This window comes from Myotis yumanensis, unplaced genomic scaffold (genome assembly GCF_028538775.1).
Source record: "Myotis yumanensis isolate MYYU_CA2020_CCGP unplaced genomic scaffold, mMyoYum1.0.hap1 SCAF_1, whole genome shotgun sequence".
Lineage (NCBI taxonomy): Eukaryota > Metazoa > Chordata > Mammalia > Chiroptera > Vespertilionidae > Myotis > Myotis yumanensis.
In genome coordinates this window covers 131,168,968-131,189,119 of record NW_027223752.1, presented here as the reverse complement: position 1 = coordinate 131,189,119, position 20,152 = coordinate 131,168,968, and the positions used below count along the sequence as shown (strand labels likewise).

General features: G+C 44.0%; 1 pseudogene; it reads right to left on the bottom strand.

The window, feature by feature from the left end:
• Window positions 1-9,061: 9,061 nt before the first annotated feature.
• Window positions 9,062-11,643, bottom strand: LOC139014364 (heterogeneous nuclear ribonucleoprotein M pseudogene; annotated as a pseudogene).
• Window positions 11,644-20,152: the final 8,509 nt, after the last annotated feature.

Here is a 20,152-nt window from a genome sequence, read left to right as displayed (position 1 = left end):
TGAGGTGTTTGTTTTCATGCGGCCAGTGTGACAGAAGCTGGTCTTAAGCTAATGGTGGGCGGTCCTGGTGCCTAGTAGTGGCTGCCTTCAGAACTTAGATTTACTGTAGTTTTATTTTAAACTATACTGGTGTTTTGTTTGTTTTGGTTTACCCTCATCTGAGGGTATTTTCCCATTGATTTTTAGAGAGAGTGGAGGAGTGGGGGAGAGACAGAGAAAGAGAAACATCTATGTGAGAGAGATTGTTGCCTCCTGCATGTGCCCCAGGGCTGGGATCCAGCCTGCAACCGAGGTATGTGCCCTACACCAGGTATCGAACCCGTGACCCTTCAGTCCACAAGCTGACGTTCTATTCATTGAGCCAAACCCGCTAGGGTTAAGCTATACTGTTTTTTAATTAGCTTCGCAAGGGCTCTGCAGACACTGTGCCATTGGGGCCTAAATAACAAATGAAGATGAGGTAAGGATTCGTTTATAAGGACAAGAGCATCTTGGTTGGGGTAATTATCTGCTTCTTTCATAATTTGAATTTCAACTAGGTCTACAGCCAGGAACTTAGCGCAACTAAGAACTAGTGCAGTGATGGCAAACCTATGACACGAGTGTCAGAGGTGACACGCGAACTCATTTTTTTGGTTGATTTTTCTTTGTTAAATGGCATTTAAATATATAAAATATGTATCAAAAATATAAGTCTTTGTTTTACTGTGGTTGCAAATATCAAAACATTTCTACATGTGACACGGCACCAGAGTTAAGTTAAGGTTTTTCAAAATGCTGACAACCGAGCTCAAAAAGTTCGCCATCACTGATCTAGTGTATAAGTTAAAATGTGTGTACTGGTACAGGCTGGTTGCCCCACTTCCATGCCGTTTCTATGGAGGGGTCAACCCATGGATTCACATGGCTTATAGAGACTTTTAAAAGTCACTGCCCAACAAAACAACAAGAACGCCCACTGCATGGGAGAACATATTTGCCAATGTTATCACCAATAAGGGTTTAATCTCCAACATTTATAGGGAACTCATACAACTTAACAAAAGGAAAATAAACAATCAAATCAAAAAATGGGCAAAGGACCTAAATAGACACTTTTCAAAAGAGGACATTGAGTAAGGCAAGAGACATATGAAAACATGCTCAAAGTCACTAATCATCTGTGATATGCAAATCGAAACAACAATGAGATACCATCTCACACCTGTCAGAATGGCTATCATCAACAAATCAACAAACAACAAGTGCTGAAGAGGATGCAGAGGAAAAGGAACACTCGTGCACTGCTGGTGAGAATGCAGACTGGTGCAGCCACTATGGAAGACAGTATGGAGTTTCCTCAAAAAGTTATAAATGGAACTCCCATTTGACCCAGTGATCCCACTTCTAGGAATATATCCCAAGAAATCAGAAACACCAATCAGAAAGGATATATGCATCTCTGTGTTCATAGCAGCACAATTTACAATAGCTAAGATTTGGAAACAGCCTAAGTGCCCATCAACAGATGAATGGATTAGAAAATGGTGCTACATCTACACAATGGAATACTATGTGCTGTAAAAAAGAAGGAATTCTTACCATTTGCAACAGCATGGATAGAACTGGAGAGCATTATGCTAAGTGAAATAAGCCAGTCAATGAAAGGAAAGTACCACATGGTCTCACTCATTTATGGATAATAAAGACCATTATAAACTTATGAACAGGATGGCGGCGTAGGGAGTGGACCTGTGTGTGCTGCTCTCTCACAGCATCATTGAAACTATCAACTATGAAGTAAACAACCGCCACTCAGAACCATGGGGAAGTTGGCCCAGTGGGAGATCTACAACTGGAGGAAAAGAAAGAAGCGCAGTGAGACTGAGTGGGAGCTACGGAGGCACCAAAACCAGAGGTACTCAGTCACACGCCACGCGGGCTGCAAATGGATTCTCGGTTTTTTACAAACCCTCGAATCCTCTGGGCTTGCTCGGGGCGGGTCTCTGAGGCCCCAGATCCCACAGGGAGAGGCGGCCACGGCCTTGCAGTGGTTGGAGAGCGAGGGAAGCTCTGACACGCGGCTGCTCGCCGGCACTGAGGGACAAGAATTCCTGGTGTCCCGGGGAGGCGAGGGGCGCGGAGACGCCGCCATCGCTATTTCCTCCACGCTGGCGACTCCCTGTGACCCCGCCCTATCCTCAGGGCTGTGCCAGAGGCACAAGAGGGAATGACTGTGCTTTTACAAACTCTAAAATCCACTGAGCTGGTTCGGGCGGGTCTCTGAGGCCCCAGGCCCCAAGGCGAGAGACTGCACGGCCTTCCACCAGCGGTCAGAAAGCGAGGGAGGCTCTGGCGCTCGGCTGCTCGCTGGCACTGGGGGACGCAAAGTCCTGGTGTCCTGGATAGGCAAGGGGCTGCTGAGTCTCCACCCCGGCGACTCCCTGTGACCCCGCCCTACGCAATTTACATTCCCATCTGGGCTGTGCCAGACTCACAAGTGGGAACGCCTTTGCTTCTGCAAACTTTCAAATCCACTGAGCTGGTTCAGGCGGGATCATGAGGCACCAGACCCTACGGGGAGAGGCAGCACGGCCTTGCAGCCATCAGAAAGCGAGGGAGACTCTGTTGCACAGCTGCTCGCCGGCACTGGGGGACACAAAGCCCTGGCAGAGATTCAAGGGGCCGCGGAGACTCAGCCAGTGCTATTTGCTCCGCCATGGCGACTCCCTGAGTCTCAGCCCTAATCAATTTACATCCCCATCCAAGCTGTGCCAGGTGCACAAAAAAGACCCACCTGCGCTTTTGCAGCCTATCCCAACAAATTGCAGACTTCAACTGCTCGCAGCCATGGGAGACACACTCAAGAAGCAGACCCAGGAGAACCAGGATGGCGGCATAAGGAAGAGACCTGTGCGTGCTACCTCACACAACAACATGGAAACTACCAAATATCAGACAAACACCTATCATACAGAACCATGGGAAAGTTGGCCCAGTGGAAGCTCTACAACTGGAAGGAGAGAACGAACATTGAGACTGAGTAGGATGTGACACCAAGTACAGAGCCCAACCCAACAAACTGCAGATTTCAACTCCTCGCATAGAAAGAAGCGCATTGAGACTGAGTAGGATGTGCAGAGGCACCAAGTACAGAGCCCATCCCAGCAGGCTGCAGATTTCAGCTCCTTGCATCTGGGAGGGACGCAATCGGGGGGCAGAGTCGGGTCCGGGGCCGGCCAGGGCTGGGCCTGACTCGGCCGGCACTGTGGAACTGCTGTACCAGCAAGCGCACAAACATGCCCACTGGTCCCAGTCTCTTGTGGGGCGCTGGGGGACAGCAGACAGGCAGTCTGTGCACTTGGTGGAGGGCAGGAGTGCTGGATGTTCAACCACCAGGAACGCCTGGAGATTTTGTCTGGTGGGGAGCCGCCGGCAGCGGACAGAGGGCCAAACTTCCTGTTTCCCCGGTAAGGCTGGGATGGCCCCGGTGAGGTCGGGATGGCCCCGGTGAGGTTGAAACGGTCCCGGTGTGGTAGGGACGACCCCGGTCAGGTCAAAACGGCCCCGGTGTGGTAGGGACAACCCCGGTGAGGTTGAAACGGCCCCCGTGAGGTAGGGACGACCCCGGTGAGGTTGAAACGGCCCCCGTGAGGTAGGGACGACCCTGGTCAGGTCGAAACGGCCCCGGTGTGGTAGGGACAACCCCAGTCAGGTTGAAACAGCCCCGGTGTGGTAGGGACAACCCCGGTGAGGTTGAAACGGCCCCGGTGTGGTAGGGACAACCCCGATCAGGTTGAAACGGCCCCCGTGAGGTAGGGACGACCCCGGTGAGGTTGAAACGGCCCCCGTGAGGTAGGGACGACCCTGGTCAGGTCGAAACGGCCCTGGTGTGGTAGGGACAACCCCGGTGAGGTTGAAACAGCCCTGGTGTGGTAGGGACAACCCCGGTGAGGTTGAAACGGCCCCCGTGAGGTAGGGACGACCCCGGTGAGGTTGAAACGGCCCCCGTGAGGTAGGGACGACCCCGGTGAGGTTGAACCGGCCCCCGTGAGCTAGGGACGACCCTGGTCAGGTCGAAACGGCCCCGGTGTGGTAGGGACAACCCCGGTCAGGTTGAAACGGCCCCGGTGTGGTAGGGACAACCCCGGTGAGGTTGAAACGGCCCCCGTGAAGTAGGGACGACCCCGGTGAGGTTGAAACGGCCCCCGTGAGGTAGGGACGAACCCGGTCAGGTCGAAACGGCCCCGGTGTGGTAGGGACGACCCCGGTGAGGTTGAAACGGCCCCCGTGAGGTAGGGACGACCCCAGTCAGGTCGAAACGGCCCCGGTGTGGTAGGGACAACCCCGGTCAGGTTGAAACGGCCCCCGTGAGGTAGGGACGACCCCAGTCTGGTAGGGACAACCCCGGTCAGGTCGAAACGGCCCCGGTGTGGTAGAGACAACCCCGGTCAGGTTGAAACGCCCCGGTGTGGTAGGGACGACCCCGGTGAGGTTGAAACGGCCCCCGTGAGGTAGGGACGACCCCGGCGAGGTTGAAACGGCCCCCGTGAGGTAGGGACGACCCCGGTGAGGTTGAAACGGCCCCCGTGAGGTAGGGACGACCCCAGTCAGGTCGAAACGGCCCCGGTGTGGTAGGGACGACCCCGGTGAGGTTGAAACAGCCCCGGTGTGGTAGGGACAACCCCGGTGAGGTTGAAACGGCCCCCGTGAGGTAGGGACGACCCCGGTGAGGTTGAAATGGCCCCCGTGAGGTAGGGACGGCCCCGGTGAGGTTGAAACGGCCCTGGTGAGGCTTAGACGGCCCTGGTGAGGTTGAGATTACTCCAGTGAGGTTGGGACAAATAAAGGGGACCAGTATGGACTGATGAACAGGGGTAGATACAGAAGCAGAGCAACATTGAACAGAATGTTAAACTACAGTGGGAAGCCTGGGGAGGGTTGGGGGGGGGGGGATTAAGAGACCAACTGAAGGACTTATATGCATGCATATGGGATTAACCAATGGACACAAGACACGGGGCGGGGGGGGGGCGGGGGGTAGGGGCCGGGGGAATGTCAAGGGAGGGAAAAAAGGAGTCATATGTAATACTCTTTGTAATACTTTAAGAAATAAAAATTATTAAAATATTAAAAAAAAAAAAAAACTTATGAACAAAAATAGATACAGAGGCAGAGCAGCATTGAACAGACTGTCAAACTACAGCGGGAAGACTGGGGAGGGGGTTAAGAGATGAACCAAAGGACTTGTATGCATGCATATAAGTATAACCAATGGACACAAGACACTGTGGGTAGGGGAGGCCGGGAGAAGGTCAAAGGGGGGAAAAAGGGAGACATATGTACTACTCTTTGTAATATTTTAAGCAATAAAACAAAATTTTTTTAAAAAGTCATTGCCCACATTGTGGTGTCAACTTGGCTAAGGATTTCTTAATTTAGGTAAACTGTAATCTTTCTTTTAGGTGTCTGAGACCTAATCTATAACTCTGCCCATAGAAGGTGGTAGAACTTTATTAACAAACTAACAAAAAGATGTGAGCCTTATAAAGAAAACATGGCACATTCTTGGGTTGCAGTAGAAAAACATATCAGTGAAGCCATTTTAAGGCCAAAGTCCCCTAAAGCAACTTAGAAATCCTCTGCCTGGAGGGTTCAGTCTCAAGGAATCAGCTTTGCAAGGAGAAACTACAGTGGTTTGAAGAGTGTGCTTCAACTTTGCTATAAGAATAAATGCAATAGAATAATAAGAAGAATGCAGTAAAAAAATAAGGTTGATTTAGCTGGAGGAAGCAACAGATTCCCTTATGAGAAAGGCTAAGAGTTTGAGGGTCAGACTCCACAAAGTGAAGGGGCATTGAGCTCTGTAAGGTTAGGATAGACACATGTGGATGATGTGCCTGCTCTTAAACAGGGTTTCGGGAAATGGCTTGTGTTTTCATTGTTACTAGATCAGAAAGAGTGCCTGGGCCCCATCAAATTGAGTGATGAAGAGAGGCAGGATCCCAGCTGCCTGGACTGATCCCGACAGGGTGTGTCTGAAAGCTGCAGAAAGACTCCCTAGTGAAAACAAGGAGGGCCTCCAGTCACTTGGTGGGACAAAGATACGAATTGGCTACAGAATATCAGGCCAGGTTTGAGAGGGGAAATCAGGATAGATCCGTGTAAACACTCAAAAGTTACTTTTAAGGACACCACTCATTGTATGCTGTAAACTGGGGAAACATGCTCAAGAAATTATGGTGAAGATTAGAGGGAAGGCACAGAAAAGTAGCTCTAAGGAAGGAAGGAAAAAGGAAAAGACTATCATTGATTAAGTTATTGGTTTTGTTACTGATGTTGGTCTGATGGAATGATCTCTTCTGGGAGTGATTTTGGAAAAATTTGTTTAAACAGGAGATGCTTTTGGTATACCTAGAATTTGCTGTTTTCACATATCTCACTGTGGAAACTGCATAAAATAAAATCCAAAGCAATATATTAGAAGAAAAATGTCTCAAGCAAATATCAACAAGAAAGAAAGAGAAAACTCAAATCTGGCAAAGATCATGGACCTACATGGTCGAGAAGTAAAGAAACCTGTGAGGTGGTTTAGCCAGCTAAGTCTTACTGAAACTACTAGCAGAGGAAACGAAAGAGTACAGGCATCAGGCATGAAGGAAGCAGCAGATAGGAAACATGTCTGCAGCAGTGACTCAGAAGGCGCTGGGGTGCACTTCTCCAAAAGCAACTTCATTTCAGAATGGCTGTGGTTCTCCTGCTGAAACAGGAGAAGTTCTGGGCACCAAGCAGGTGGGAGAACATTCCCTGGGAAACAGGTTTCCCATAGTAAATGGCAGCAACCATTGTGGACCAAAAGTACTGGTTCATGGGAGAACGTGGAGACTATGTCACAAGATGGAGCCCACACACACGGCAGCATTAAAATGCCAGGAAGCTGCACTCAATGGTGAAGTCAAAACTGAGAGACTAAAAAGGCTGAATGGAAAGGACTTCTCAGTTAGGACCTGATATCTGGGACTACTTCCATTGCAAACTTTAAAGAACAAAGGCAGGACTATCTTAAATGATAATCCCTGGGGGAAGGGGGATGAGTGAATTACAGTCCCTATTATATCTTGGTTGCACATAAAGAGTAAACCTCACAGTGTCAAACTTAACCTCTTATGGGAGGATTTTCCCAATCGCTTTTTTTTATAAAAGTGGGATATAGCATAACATTCACTGTTTGAAAGTGTACAAATCAGTGATTCTTAGTATATTAACGATGTTGTAAAACCATCACCACTGGCTAATTCCAGAATATTCCCATCACACCCAAAAGAAACCCTGTTCTCATAAACAGTCAGTCCCAAATCTCCCCTCCGCAATCCGCTGGCCACGACAAAAATTCACTTTTTTGTATGGATTTGCCTGTTCTCTACATTTCATATCAATGGAATCAATCAATCACTATGAAGCCTTTTGTGACTGGCGTCCTTAACTTTGCATGATGTTGTCAAGGTTCTCACATATTGTCATGTGTTGCATACTTCATTGCTTTTATTTTAAGCTTTTATTTCTGAGAGTATTACAGATATCCCTCTTTTTTCTCCCGACTACCCACCTCCACCTGGTTCCTGCCCCATCCCAGGCCTTTACCACCCTATTGTCTATATCCATAGATAATGCATGTATACATATAAGTTCTTTTGTTAACCTCTTCCCAACCCCCTTCCCCCATTCCCTCTAAGGTGTCAGTATGTTCCATGTTTCCATGTCTCTGGTCCTATTTTATTCATCAGTTTATTTTGTTCATTAGATTCCTTGTTCATTTATTTTGATTTTTAGATTCAGTTGTTGATATGCATTAATTGCCATTTTATTGTTCCTATTTTTTGTCTTTTAATTATTCTCCTCCCCCTCCTTTTCCTCTTTCTCCTTCAAGAAGACCCTTTAACTTTTCATGTAATACTGGTTTGGTATTGATGAACTCCTTAGCAGATTTTTGTTGTATGGGAAGCCCTTTATCTAACTTTCAATTACAAATGATAGCTTTTTCAGGTAGAGTAGTCTTGGTTGTCGGTCCTTGCTTTTCGCTAGTTACCTACAAGAGAGCTCTCATGACTGTCAGCTCATTTCTCAACAGAAACTTTGCAGGCCAGAAGGGAGTGAAAAGAAATATTCAAAGTGATGAATGCCAAGAACCTACAACCACGATTACTTTATCCAGCAAAGCTATCATTCAGAATTGAAGGTCAGATAAAGAGCTTCACAGATAAGGAAAAGCTAAAGGAGTTCTTCACCACCAAACCAGTATTATATGAAATGCTGAAAGGTATCCTTTAATAAGAGGAGGAAGAAGAAAAAGGTAAAGATACAAATTATGAACAACAAATACACATCTACCAACAAGTGAATCTAAAAATCAAGTGAATAAATAATCTGATGAACAGAATAAACGTGATTATAATAGAATCAGGGGCATAGAAAGGGAGTGGACTGACTATTCTTGGGGGGGAAAGGGGTGTGGGGGATGCGGGAAGAGACTGGACAAAAATCGTGCACCTATGGATGAGGACAGTGGGGGGCGGGGGGAAGGTAAGGGCGGAGGGTGGGGGGGAACCGGGTAGAGGGGAGCTATGGGGGGGAAAAAGAGGAACAACTGTAATAATCTGAACAATAAAAGTTTAATTTTAAAAAAAAAGCAAAAGTGGGTGCCATGTTGGTAAATGCCAGAAATTCTGCTCTTGGCTCCTCTGAGCTCAGCATGTAGAACAAGCAGGACAGATGGGATGATGGGAGCGGAAGGCCAGCCTTTGCTTGCCACTGCACCTTCCATATGTATTCAGTTGGAGATCTGCCTCTGGGCCTGGGAGAAAATTTGGGAGGGCCCATAACTTTTTAGGCTCGTAGGTAATAAAAATCCTTTGATTGGTTTAAACTACAAAATAGAATTTTAATTCAGAAATTTTAATGTGAATGCCAATGATCAACACTTCAAGCTTCATTCAAAGATAGGCCTTCCCTCTACTTCCCCAGCTAGGGTCTGATGCAGGCAGGCTATGTTCCCCCAGAAAGGAGAAAAGGAGTCTCCTTTCTATCATGGGGCTATGGGACCCATGCCCTCCAGGCCAGCCCCCATGCCTGCAGTCACCATTTGCTCCATGCTCAGGCCCATGTGTTCCATGGCAGGGCCCATATGCTCCATACCAGAGCCCATGTGCTCAATGGCAGGGCCCACACTATCTGTGGGTGCCCATGTGCTTGAGGCTAAAGCTCATGCTGGCACCAATGTACTCTATGCCAGACCTGAGGTGCTCCATGACCAGGTCCATGTGCTCTATCTCAGAGCCCACAGGATCTATGCCATGGCCCAGCCCTGCACCCATGGACTCCATGCCAACATCCCAATGCGGTCAACGCGGGGGTGGGGGGCGCCCATCTTCATCCCAGGGACACTGCACATACCTCCACCATTTATTCTGTCCATGTTCATCCAGAATCCAGGTCGAACCATGTTTTCCAAACCACCACTAAAAGGTCCTCCATGCTTCCCATTTTATTTATTTCAAATCCTCTGCCTTGCTGGGGTCCAACCCCAGCGGGTCCAGGGGTCCCCATAGGTGTGGACGGAGTCGGCGAAGAAGAAATGACACGGAGGCAGCGTTCAGTTGATCAGCAGCCTAGCCAGGATCTCTAGCCAAGTTCTGTGTCCATGTTCTCTTGCTAGGTTCTCCAGCCAGGTTCTCCAGGTTCTCCAGCCAGGTTCAGTCACCAGGTTCTTTAGCCAGGTTCTATCCAGGTTCTTTTGCCATGTTCTCTGGCTAGGTTCTGGTTAGGATCTGATGATGATCTGATGAGGATCTGCTGTTTATTGTCTTGTTACATCCGTATTTATACCAGCCGATTTTAATCCTGTCAATTTCTATTACAAAGGTTAGGGCGTTTCTTATCTCCATTCCAGGGAGTAAAGATTATGTAGCTTAACTACCCGCCTGGCACTTAATTAAGGGGTTGTATCCCCTCCCTAACCTCAGGGAAAAATCCCCACCTGGGGAAACAACCTTTCTCGGAGAGGTGACCTTGGTTAAAACACATGGCACTAAGGAGAGCAAACATATTAAGAACAATATGCTATATATGCCAGGTCCTTTGAAACATATGCTGTGCAGATGTTTCTTTCCTGCAGCAACTGTGTCAAGCAGCAAGGATGGACCGGCTTCCGGCACTGCCTTCCATTCCTATTCCTGTGAGTCCTATGTTTCCCACACCAGTGCCTTTATTCAGGTGAGTGGCACTGATGGGCTGCCCTCCTGGTCCTAACTCCATGCCAATACCACCAAATCCATGGGGAAGGTGTTGTGGATGCTCAGGAGGGAAAAAATCTCCCATTGGAAAGGCCGTCTCATGCCGGGAGCCGGTCCATCCTTGCTGTTTCAAGGTACCTGGCATATATGGCATACTGTTCTTAATATGTTTGCTCCCCTTCTTGGCGCTATGTGTTTTAACCAAGGTCACCTCTCTGAGAAAGGTTGTTTCCCCAGGTGGGGATTTTTCCCTGAGGTTAGGGAGGGGATACAACCCCTTAATTAAGTGCCAGGCGGGTAGTTAAGCTACATAATCTTTACTCCCTGGAATGGAGATAAGAAACGCCCTAACCTTTGTAATAGAAATTGACAGGATTAAAATCGGCTGGTATAAATACGGATGTAACAAGACAATAAACATCAGATCCACATCAGATCCTCATCAGATCCTCATCAGATCCTCATCAGATCCTAACCAGAATCTAGCCAGAGAACATGGCAAAAGATCCTGGACAGAACCTGGCTACAGAACTTCACTGGAGAACCTAGACAGAACATGGCAAAAGATCCTGGATAGAACCTGGCTAAAGAACCTGGTGACTGAACCTGGCTGGAGAACCTGGCTGGAGAAGCTGGATGGAGAACCTAGCAAGAGAACATGGCACCAGAACTTGGTTGGAGATCCTGACCAGAACTTCTCTGGAGATCCTGGAGGGAGAACCTCGCTATGCTGATGAACTGAACGCTGTCTCCATGTCATTCCTTCTTCGCCGACTCCATCCACACCTTTGGGGACCCCTGGACCCGCTGAGGTTGGACCCCGGCAGTCTCATCCATTTGCACATGCATTGTTCTGTCAAACAGCAGTTGGTCATTTCACACAGATATAGTTTGCAGAGCTACAATGGACTGTTCAAAAGTAACAGTGCCTATCCCACAAGTTTTTTCATCTTTATTCTCCAGAATGTCTGTCCGGACCACCACACCAGCCACTAATAACTAATAACTCCCTTCAGTTTCTTCCAGCACCTTTATAATCCAGATTTGCTACAAACACTGAGCTTCTAAGCCTTCCAGCTTTTTGTGTAGCCTCCTGCATGTTCACCATCAGGATCTTTGACTTTCAGTGGTTCTCCACTTAGACTATGGTTGTTCCGCAGCTTTTTCATGCTCTCTCCCACCATGAATTCACCAGGGGCACACACCCTTTACTCTTCTTCAGCCCTCACCACCTTTTGCTTTAACCTGCCATTTAAGTGACTGCCATTTCAAAACAAAAGGTACCTTTGTAATGAAGGCTCTGTATCTTTTGGTTGGATTCGCATATGGCTCAAGGCAATTGCCTCCTCTCTATGTTTCTCTCCTCTCCCTGCTCATTCTGCATAGTTCATTCCCTTTCAGTTTGGGGCTCTGTCATCACCACCCAGGCTCCTGCTTTGACCTCTGCCACCATTGTCTCTGCCTCTGGGCTTTGTCTGAAATATTCTTTTTTTTTAAATATTTTTTATTGATTTTTTACAGAGAGGAAAGGAGAGGGATAGAGAGTTAGAAACATCAATGAGAGAGAAGCATCGATCAGCTGCCTCCTGCATAGCCCCTACTGGGGCTGTACCTGCAACCAAGGTACATGCCCTTGACCGGTATTGAACCTGGGACTCTTCAGTCCCCAGGTCGACGCTCTATCCAGTGAGCCAAACCGGCTAGGGCCTGAAATATTCTTGATTGAATTAGAAACAGCAGTTCACTGGACCTTTTGGGTGTGTGCGTGTATGTGTGCATGTGTACATGCGCATGTGCGTGTACACATGTGTGAGGGCACACATGCGAATGCGTATATCTTTGCGAAGGAAACTAACTTGAGCCAGCCAGAGAAAGATAAAAGGAAATTATCATGAAAATAAAAACATGTCTCAAGGATTTCAAGATGACCTCTTTAGAGAAATTTCTTAGGAAAAGACTAAACCACATATTAAAAAATTGCCAATATTCTAAGAAAATATGAATATGTAATGTCAATTTATTATAGTCTGAGCAATAGAATAATGTTAGAAAAATGTGGCTGCCAGGAGATCTCTATGTTTTGGAAATTGATGTTATCACTGCAAAAAGGAGAATGAATATTGCTGGACAGAAATCTCACAGGTGTCATCCTATCTAATAAAAGAGTAATATGGAAACTGACCATCACTCTAACACAAGATGGCTGCCCCCTGTGGTCAAAGATGGCCACCCCCATGTAGACACAAGATGGCCAGCAGGGGGAGGGCAGTTGGGGGCGACCAGGCGTGCAGGGGAGGGCGGTTGGGGGGGACCAGGCCTAAAGGGGAGGGCAGTTGGGGGGGGCAGACCTGCAGGGGGAGGGCAGTTGGGGAGACCAGGCCACCAGGGGGGGCAGTTGGGGCAATCGGGCCGGCAGGGGAGCAGTTAGGTATCCATCAGGTTGGCAGGGGAGTGGTTAGGGACTGATCAGACTGGCAAGCAGAAGTGGTTAGGGACAATCAGGCAGGCAGGCTGGCGAGCTGTTGGGAGCCAGCAGTCCTAAATTGTGAGAGGGATGTCTGACTGCCCATTTAGGCCCGATTCCACATTGGGCAGTCGGACATCCCTTGAGGGGTCCCAGATTAAAGAGGGTGCAGGCTGGGCTGAGGGACATACCCTCCCCGTTTCCCCCCCCCCCCCCCCCGCACAAATTTCATGCACCGGGCCTCTAGTACAAAAATATGTGAACATCTAATTTGTCTGAAGCTAAATCACTTGTTGGTCCTCATTCAAATAAACAGCAGCATAAAATCCTCCCACATTTTGAAAAGCAATTTTAATCTTTACTATGGCATAGTTGGCATACGTTGATTAAAGTTTCTTCTGTTCATATTCTCATACCCATTGAACAGCCCATTTCTCCCTCTCCCAGCCCCTGGCAACCACCATTCTACTCTCTGTTTCTCAGGTTGACTATTTTCAATATCTCATGTAAATGGAATCACGACTGGCTAATGATGGAAAGACATTCTCTGCTTATGGATTAAAAGACTTAATAATGTTAAAGTGTCCATGCTACCCAAAGACATCTACAGATTTAGTGCAATCCCTACTGAAGTCAACTTTAAAAAAAATAGAAACAGAAAAACAACCCTAAAATTCATGTGAAACCACAAAATACCCCAAATAGCCAAAGTAATCTTGAGAAAGAACAAATATAAAGGTATCACACTTCCAGGTTTTAAAATGTATTACAAAGTTATAGTAATTAAAAGTTGTAGAATGCTACTGGAATAAACACACATATAGACCAATGGAATAGCATGCCTATATGGTCAACCAATTTTCTACAAGGATGCCAAGAATACACAATGAGGAAGGATACTCTCCTCAACAAAAAGTGTTGAGAAAAGTGGATATCTACTTGCAAGAGAATAAAATTGGACCCTTCTCTTATACCATACACACAAACCAACTAAAATGAATTAAAGACCAAGGGACTCTGCTAACAGACACAGTAACTTTCTGAGCCAACATTATAAGAACAGGAAAAAGACAAAGACATAAAATAAAGTTAAAGTTAATAATCAGAAGGTGACATCATGGATAATTTAGAAATGCATTTTATTTAATATGCTTTACTTGGTTTTTACAATGATAAAAATTCATAGTTGCAAAATAAATTAAAATCTATGATATGGAAAATAAACATATACATGTGCCAATGATTCTCAATATTGTTAACAAATTTTACCTAAAGCAGATCAACACTTGCAAATCAAATACTTCATTTTCTATAATATTTTAGCAAAGCACCTTACTTATAATAGTAGTTTGATGAAATTTAAAGGACAAACTAGTAAATACACAAGTGCATAAAAATTACTTCTATAGTTTACATGGCAAACAAAAATACATATAAAGATCATGTAACTATTGTTTCCAATCACAAAAAGACCTAGTTAACCATTATGTGAAATAGATTTCTACCAAGAAGTCACTCCCATCATTTTTCAAAATGCTAAAAAATTAGATTCTCTACACAGCTGGACTTGGGTAAGCGTTTAATGAAATCCACTATTAGGATGGATAAAATGAACTGAGCTAGCAGGTATCAACACTATGCAGGTTTGTTGCTGTATGTTGTTAAAAGCCAATTTTCTCATTATTAGAATTTACTTTCAACACACTGTTAATGTAGTAAGAAACCCTGGAGGTCCTTGAAGGCTTTGAGACTTGAGTGTTTTTCCAGAACTATGAAAATAACTTTTATTATCCAAGGAGATATATATATATATATATATATGGCATTGCTTTGTCATTTTGAAAATCTCTTTTGTGTTTGGTTTACAGAAGAGAGTTTATTAATTCTCTTATAGTATCATACATCGTACAAGTTCACCTGGAAATTCCTTCATAATCACCTTTCTCCACTAATTCTCTATTATAAGCACTTGTTTTAGTTCTATCATTAATTTATTTCCCAAACTTGGTATGTTAATATTATGATAATGACATTGACAGTGTCTGTGGACCTTACCTTTTCAGTGTAGGAAACACAAAGATTGCACATGATTAGATATGTATCATTAGCCTATTACCCTTCTGAATTAGTGGTTCCATCTCAAATGAGGCAATAATTTTTCCCATATCTTACATAGTTTTTAAAAATGGTATATGTACAAAGACATACTATAGACTGTAATGCGCTGTGGGGCCCTGTCTAGGAATACACTGGATGTCCAAGGCTGCTCTAAGCATGAGCCTAATCGCGGTGCTCAAGGCCAACATACTTTTCAGCAGGTGCAAGACCACAGCACTCTCACGGTATACTGTGCCTGTGTGCCCTTCTGCAGCCAAAATGATTGACGCAAGTATTGGCACGAAGCCTTCTTTGCCTCTGGGGTAATATACAGGTTACTGCCCAGCTAGTCTGGAGTGTAAAGAAGATGAAGCTGGAGACCTGAGAGCTGGTACTGCTACAATGTAAGACCAAGAGCTCACAGAGAGCTCGGATATAGCTGCCATGTTAACCAGCCAGTGTGCTGGGCAGGGGAGACAGGAGAAGCTGCTGAGCCAGCGAGGCTACTGAGGCTGTAGCTCTAAGGGAGAGCTCAGGCACTATTGCTCTGCAAAGCTTTAGGTTTAGAGGCAGCATGTGGCTGCTCAGATAATAGCTGTGGGTACAGGGATTAATGCTGCCTTGCAGGAAAGACATGTATTTACCAGCTGGTGTATGGCTGCCTGCCTGATTGGGACACTGTTATGAAAGACCGTGTTGTCTGATGACTATATGGCCAGTGGCTTCTGCAATACAGACTCTTATACACCCACAACCTCTCACGGCTTCTCTAAGACCCGGCGTCCAAGGAGGTCCAGCTCCAGGCAGAGGGGCTTGGACCCAACAGTTGTAACTAGTGAGCAGAAGATAAAGGAAGAGCTTGGACTAACTTCCCAACAGTTAGTACAGTGGGCAGGGTTTGAGAAGGGACCTTCCCAGGCGTAGTCAGGAAGAATTTTGGAGAATATATGGACTCAGAGCAACTCAGAGCAGCACTGCCCGTGCAGAGCTTGGGCTGTGCTCTGACATGCGCTGTACAGATATAAGCTATAAATATTTCAGTAAAAGTGAACACAATACTCTTCCTTAGTTGTATGTAAATTCAAGTCACATATGTGGATCCATAAATAGATGATGCCTGGATCACTAATATCCAAACATTAGTGTGAGAATATGATTCCTGGTTGGGATTTGATCATAGCTTTTGGGTACTTGTGTGGTTTTTCCAGTTACCTATTGTGTTGGGCCAGCACAGCTAAGGGTTCAGTGAGCCTGAGAGGGGTGGTGGGGGGAGCAGCAAACGATTAAAGAAAAGACAAAGAGAATACAGTGGGGCTCGGTGGATCTCCTGTGCCTGGCTGAGTCCACAGAGAAGGATTCAGCCAGCAAGCTGAGGCTTTATTTTATAGCCAGAGGTAAACAAGGTAGTGGTCACCATAGTTACAATGTTCTTGTGAGTTTCACTTGTTTTGGCAGCACTTGCTGCAACTCCCACAGCCCATTAGCTGCCTAGAAAGGATCTAGGGGGCGGCCATAAGGTCAAGCTTAATTATGCTAAGAGGGCTCTGCCCTCTAAGCTGGGACTTGTTTGTGGCTCTGCCACAGGTCAATCTGAGGTTTAACTCTATAGCTGCTCCCTACAACCTATGGCACAGGAAACTCAGTTTAACTAGCCATAGATACTCATAGATTTAGTGGTTACTAGAAAATACAATTAGTTATGAAAACACTTTGGGACATTTTAATTTTGTTATATCTCACTTGTGATAACTGATAAGCAGGCAAGTGTGCATATGTAAAATGATGATTTGACATCATATTGGAACATGCTCTATTCCCACAACCCCTAGCCGTTCTAGAAACATAGTAACCTTTGCAAATGTGATATAATTTTTATTTTTTGCATCAATCTTATGGATTTAGTACACTTCTTCCTATTTCTCACTAAAGAACACTCTGGACTCTGCCTACAATGGGAAGTAAAAGCTAACTGCTTTGCAGTAGCAGCAATGAAATGCATTCTGTCACTCAGCTGATATCAGTGACCAAGTGAAATGAGATCATTTCCTAGCAGTGAACTCAAAAGGAAAGCTCTTAAATGTTCCACAGAAATCTTGGTGTGCCCTTGTCAGTATAATGTAGCCGATAGAGTGACAACCTGATTTCCCAGTAAGTATTCACTTTAGCCATGCCAGCTGCTGGGCTCTACCACTGAGTATGGCTTTGATATTGAGTAGAGATAGTCATCTTTGAAAGACATAAATTGATTTATTTATTACTGATGTTGCTGGTCTCATTTATTAAAAGAACTTGTCACAGCTGGAGAATGCAGCTGCTTTCTTTCCCCCTATTTTACAACATATATATATATATATATATATATATATATATATGATATGTATTTTATATATATATGAAATACATTGGATTGTAAAATAGTCTATTTAGTGTTTAGGCTGTCAGCAAGTTAGAAATATTCAGAAAATATGTAATTTAAAACAAAACCTATGCATAATGATCAATTATTCTAATTGTGTTGTAGTATTTATTTAGAAACTTTTCTTTCTAGTTAAGACAACCAAAATACCCATATTAGAAACTTTAGAAAAAAAGAGAAGCTTGTGAAATTGGGAATTCTTTGTGTAATCATCTACAAAAGATGATCATGGATGTAAATTTTTATAAATATGGTTAATCAGAGCGTGGCACATGTTAGCAAAGGGAAACTTGAAAACACAAAATATAATTGTTCCTGAATACGATGAACCAGCTTAGAACATCAAAATATGATTTACCTAAATAGCACTTGTGAAGTGGACAAAATGCTAAATTCTTATACTCTTAGATGTTTTCTAGAGTCAAGTATATTTGGACTTGGTGGTTCAAGGTCAGAGGGAATGCATGTGCGCAAAAGAAATGTATAGAAAATCCTCTTGATCATGACTGAATGATAAAACCCTAGTGTATAAAAACTTGTACTGGAAAAACATATCAAATATTTTAATATACATGGGAGAAAGTTTCCAAATAAATCAACTAAGTGTATTCTAATAAAATAATTAAAAAATATATCAGAGTAAAAATAAAACAGTAGTGTCCCTTTCTAGCCATGACAACGTAATGAACTGGATTAACCCTCTCTCATGCAAAAACAAAATCTAAAGGCAAACAAAAATATATGAAATAATTGTTTTCAGACAAATGCAGGGTAAATCTGTGATACTTTAAGAAAACAAACACGGTGAGTCCTATGTTTTCCCAAATTATTACCTGGAAACATCTTCCTCACTGCACACAAGAAGGATTTCTGAGTGTACAGTGGGGGTAGGTGAGATTTCACCTTCTCATGTTTTTATAGTCTAGAACAGTGATGGCGAACCTTTTGAGCTCGGCGTGTCAGCATTTTGAAAAACCCTAACGTAACTCTGGTGCCGTGTCACATATAGAAATTTTTTGATTTTGCAATCATAGTAAAACAAAGACTTATATTTTTGATAATTATTTTATATATTTAAATGTCATTTAACAAAGAAAAATCAACCAAAAAAATGAGTTCGCATGTCACCTCTGACACGCGTGTCATAGGTTCGCCATCACTGGTCTAGACCATCTGTCTGCAAAGAACTCAATAGTGGGGTATTTCTGGCCTGTGGTGAAACATTAAGGCACTGTTCTAAATTATGGAGCTGAGTATATTTGATCTGAATGAAAAATAACCATGAATTATGCATCTTAACTTATTAGTTTTAGGGAAAAAATGACGGAATGATAAATTCAACGAAAATCCATCAACATTTTGTACAGCAAAGTAACTGTATTTAGAATCAATAGGTGTAAGTCAGGTTTTAAAATGAATGATCAATGATCTTGGATCAGTCTATTAACTTTTCTAGATTCAGTTACCTCATATGTAAAATGAAATTGCTAAACAAGAGCAGTAATTGGTAATCACTGAAAGTAATAAGTACCATTATTGTGCACCATTTACATATCTCAATAATTCTCCACAGTATTTCTCTGAAATAAGAATTTCTGGTATTGCATTTTACAGTAAGAATAATAACCTGTCCCAGGTGAAAATAGCTAGTCGGTGACAGAGAGTGAATATGCACCCAGGTATATATGTTTCCCAACCCTGTGTTACTATTCACCAGATTATAATGCTTAGATATGAATTCACACAAAAAAAACATGTATTTGCACTTCATAATAGAAGGAATGGACAGTAGTAGGTGGTTAATGTTAATAATAAAAAAGGAAACCTACCCTCCTCAGACTACTACAAAAAATTCAAGAGGAAGGAACACTTCCAAGCTCATTCAATGAAGCCAGAATCACCCTAATACCAAAACCAGGTAAAGACATCACAATGAAAGAGAATTACAGGCCAATATCCCTCATGAACATAGATGCCAAAATCCTCAACAAAATCTTAGCAAATCGGATCCAGCAGTACATCAGAAGGATCATACACCATGACCAAGTTGGATTTATCCCAGAGATGCAAGGATGGTACAACATCCGTAAATCAATAAATGTGATACATCACATAAACAAATTGAAAGAAAAAAACCACATGGTCATATCAATTGATGCAGAAAAAGCATTCGACAAAATCCAACACCCATTTTTGATAAAAACTCTCAGAAAGGTGGGAATAGAAGGATCATACCTCAACATAATAAAAGCCATATATGACAAACCCACAGCCAACATCATACTCAATGGGCAAAAACTAACAACATTTCCCCTAAGAACAGGAACAAGACAGGGATGCCCACTCTCACCACTCCTGTTCAACATAGTACTGGAAGTATTAGCCATTGCAATTAGAAAAGAAGAAGAAATAAAAGGCATCCAAATTGGAAAAGAGGAAGTAAAACTGTCCTTATTTGCAGATGACATGATATTATACATACAAAACCCTAGAGACTCCATCAAAAAGCTACTAGACTTAATACATGAATTTGGCAATGTAGCAGGATACAAAATTAACCCCAAGAAATCTGAGGCATTTCTATACACCAATAGTGAACTTGCAGAAAGAGAGATTATAAAAACAATCCCATTTACCATCGCACCAAAAAAATTAAGATACCTAGGAATAAACTTAACTAAAGTGGTAAAAGACCTCTACTCAGAAAACTACAGGACGTTGAAAAAAGAGATAGAGGAAGACATAAACAGATGGAAGAACATACCATGTTCTTGGATTGGTAGAATCAACATCATTAAAATGTCCATACTACCCAAAGCAATCTATAAATTCAACGCACTTCCCATTAAAATACCAATGGCCTTCTTCAAAGATCTAGAACGAACTCTCCAAAAATTCATCTGGAAT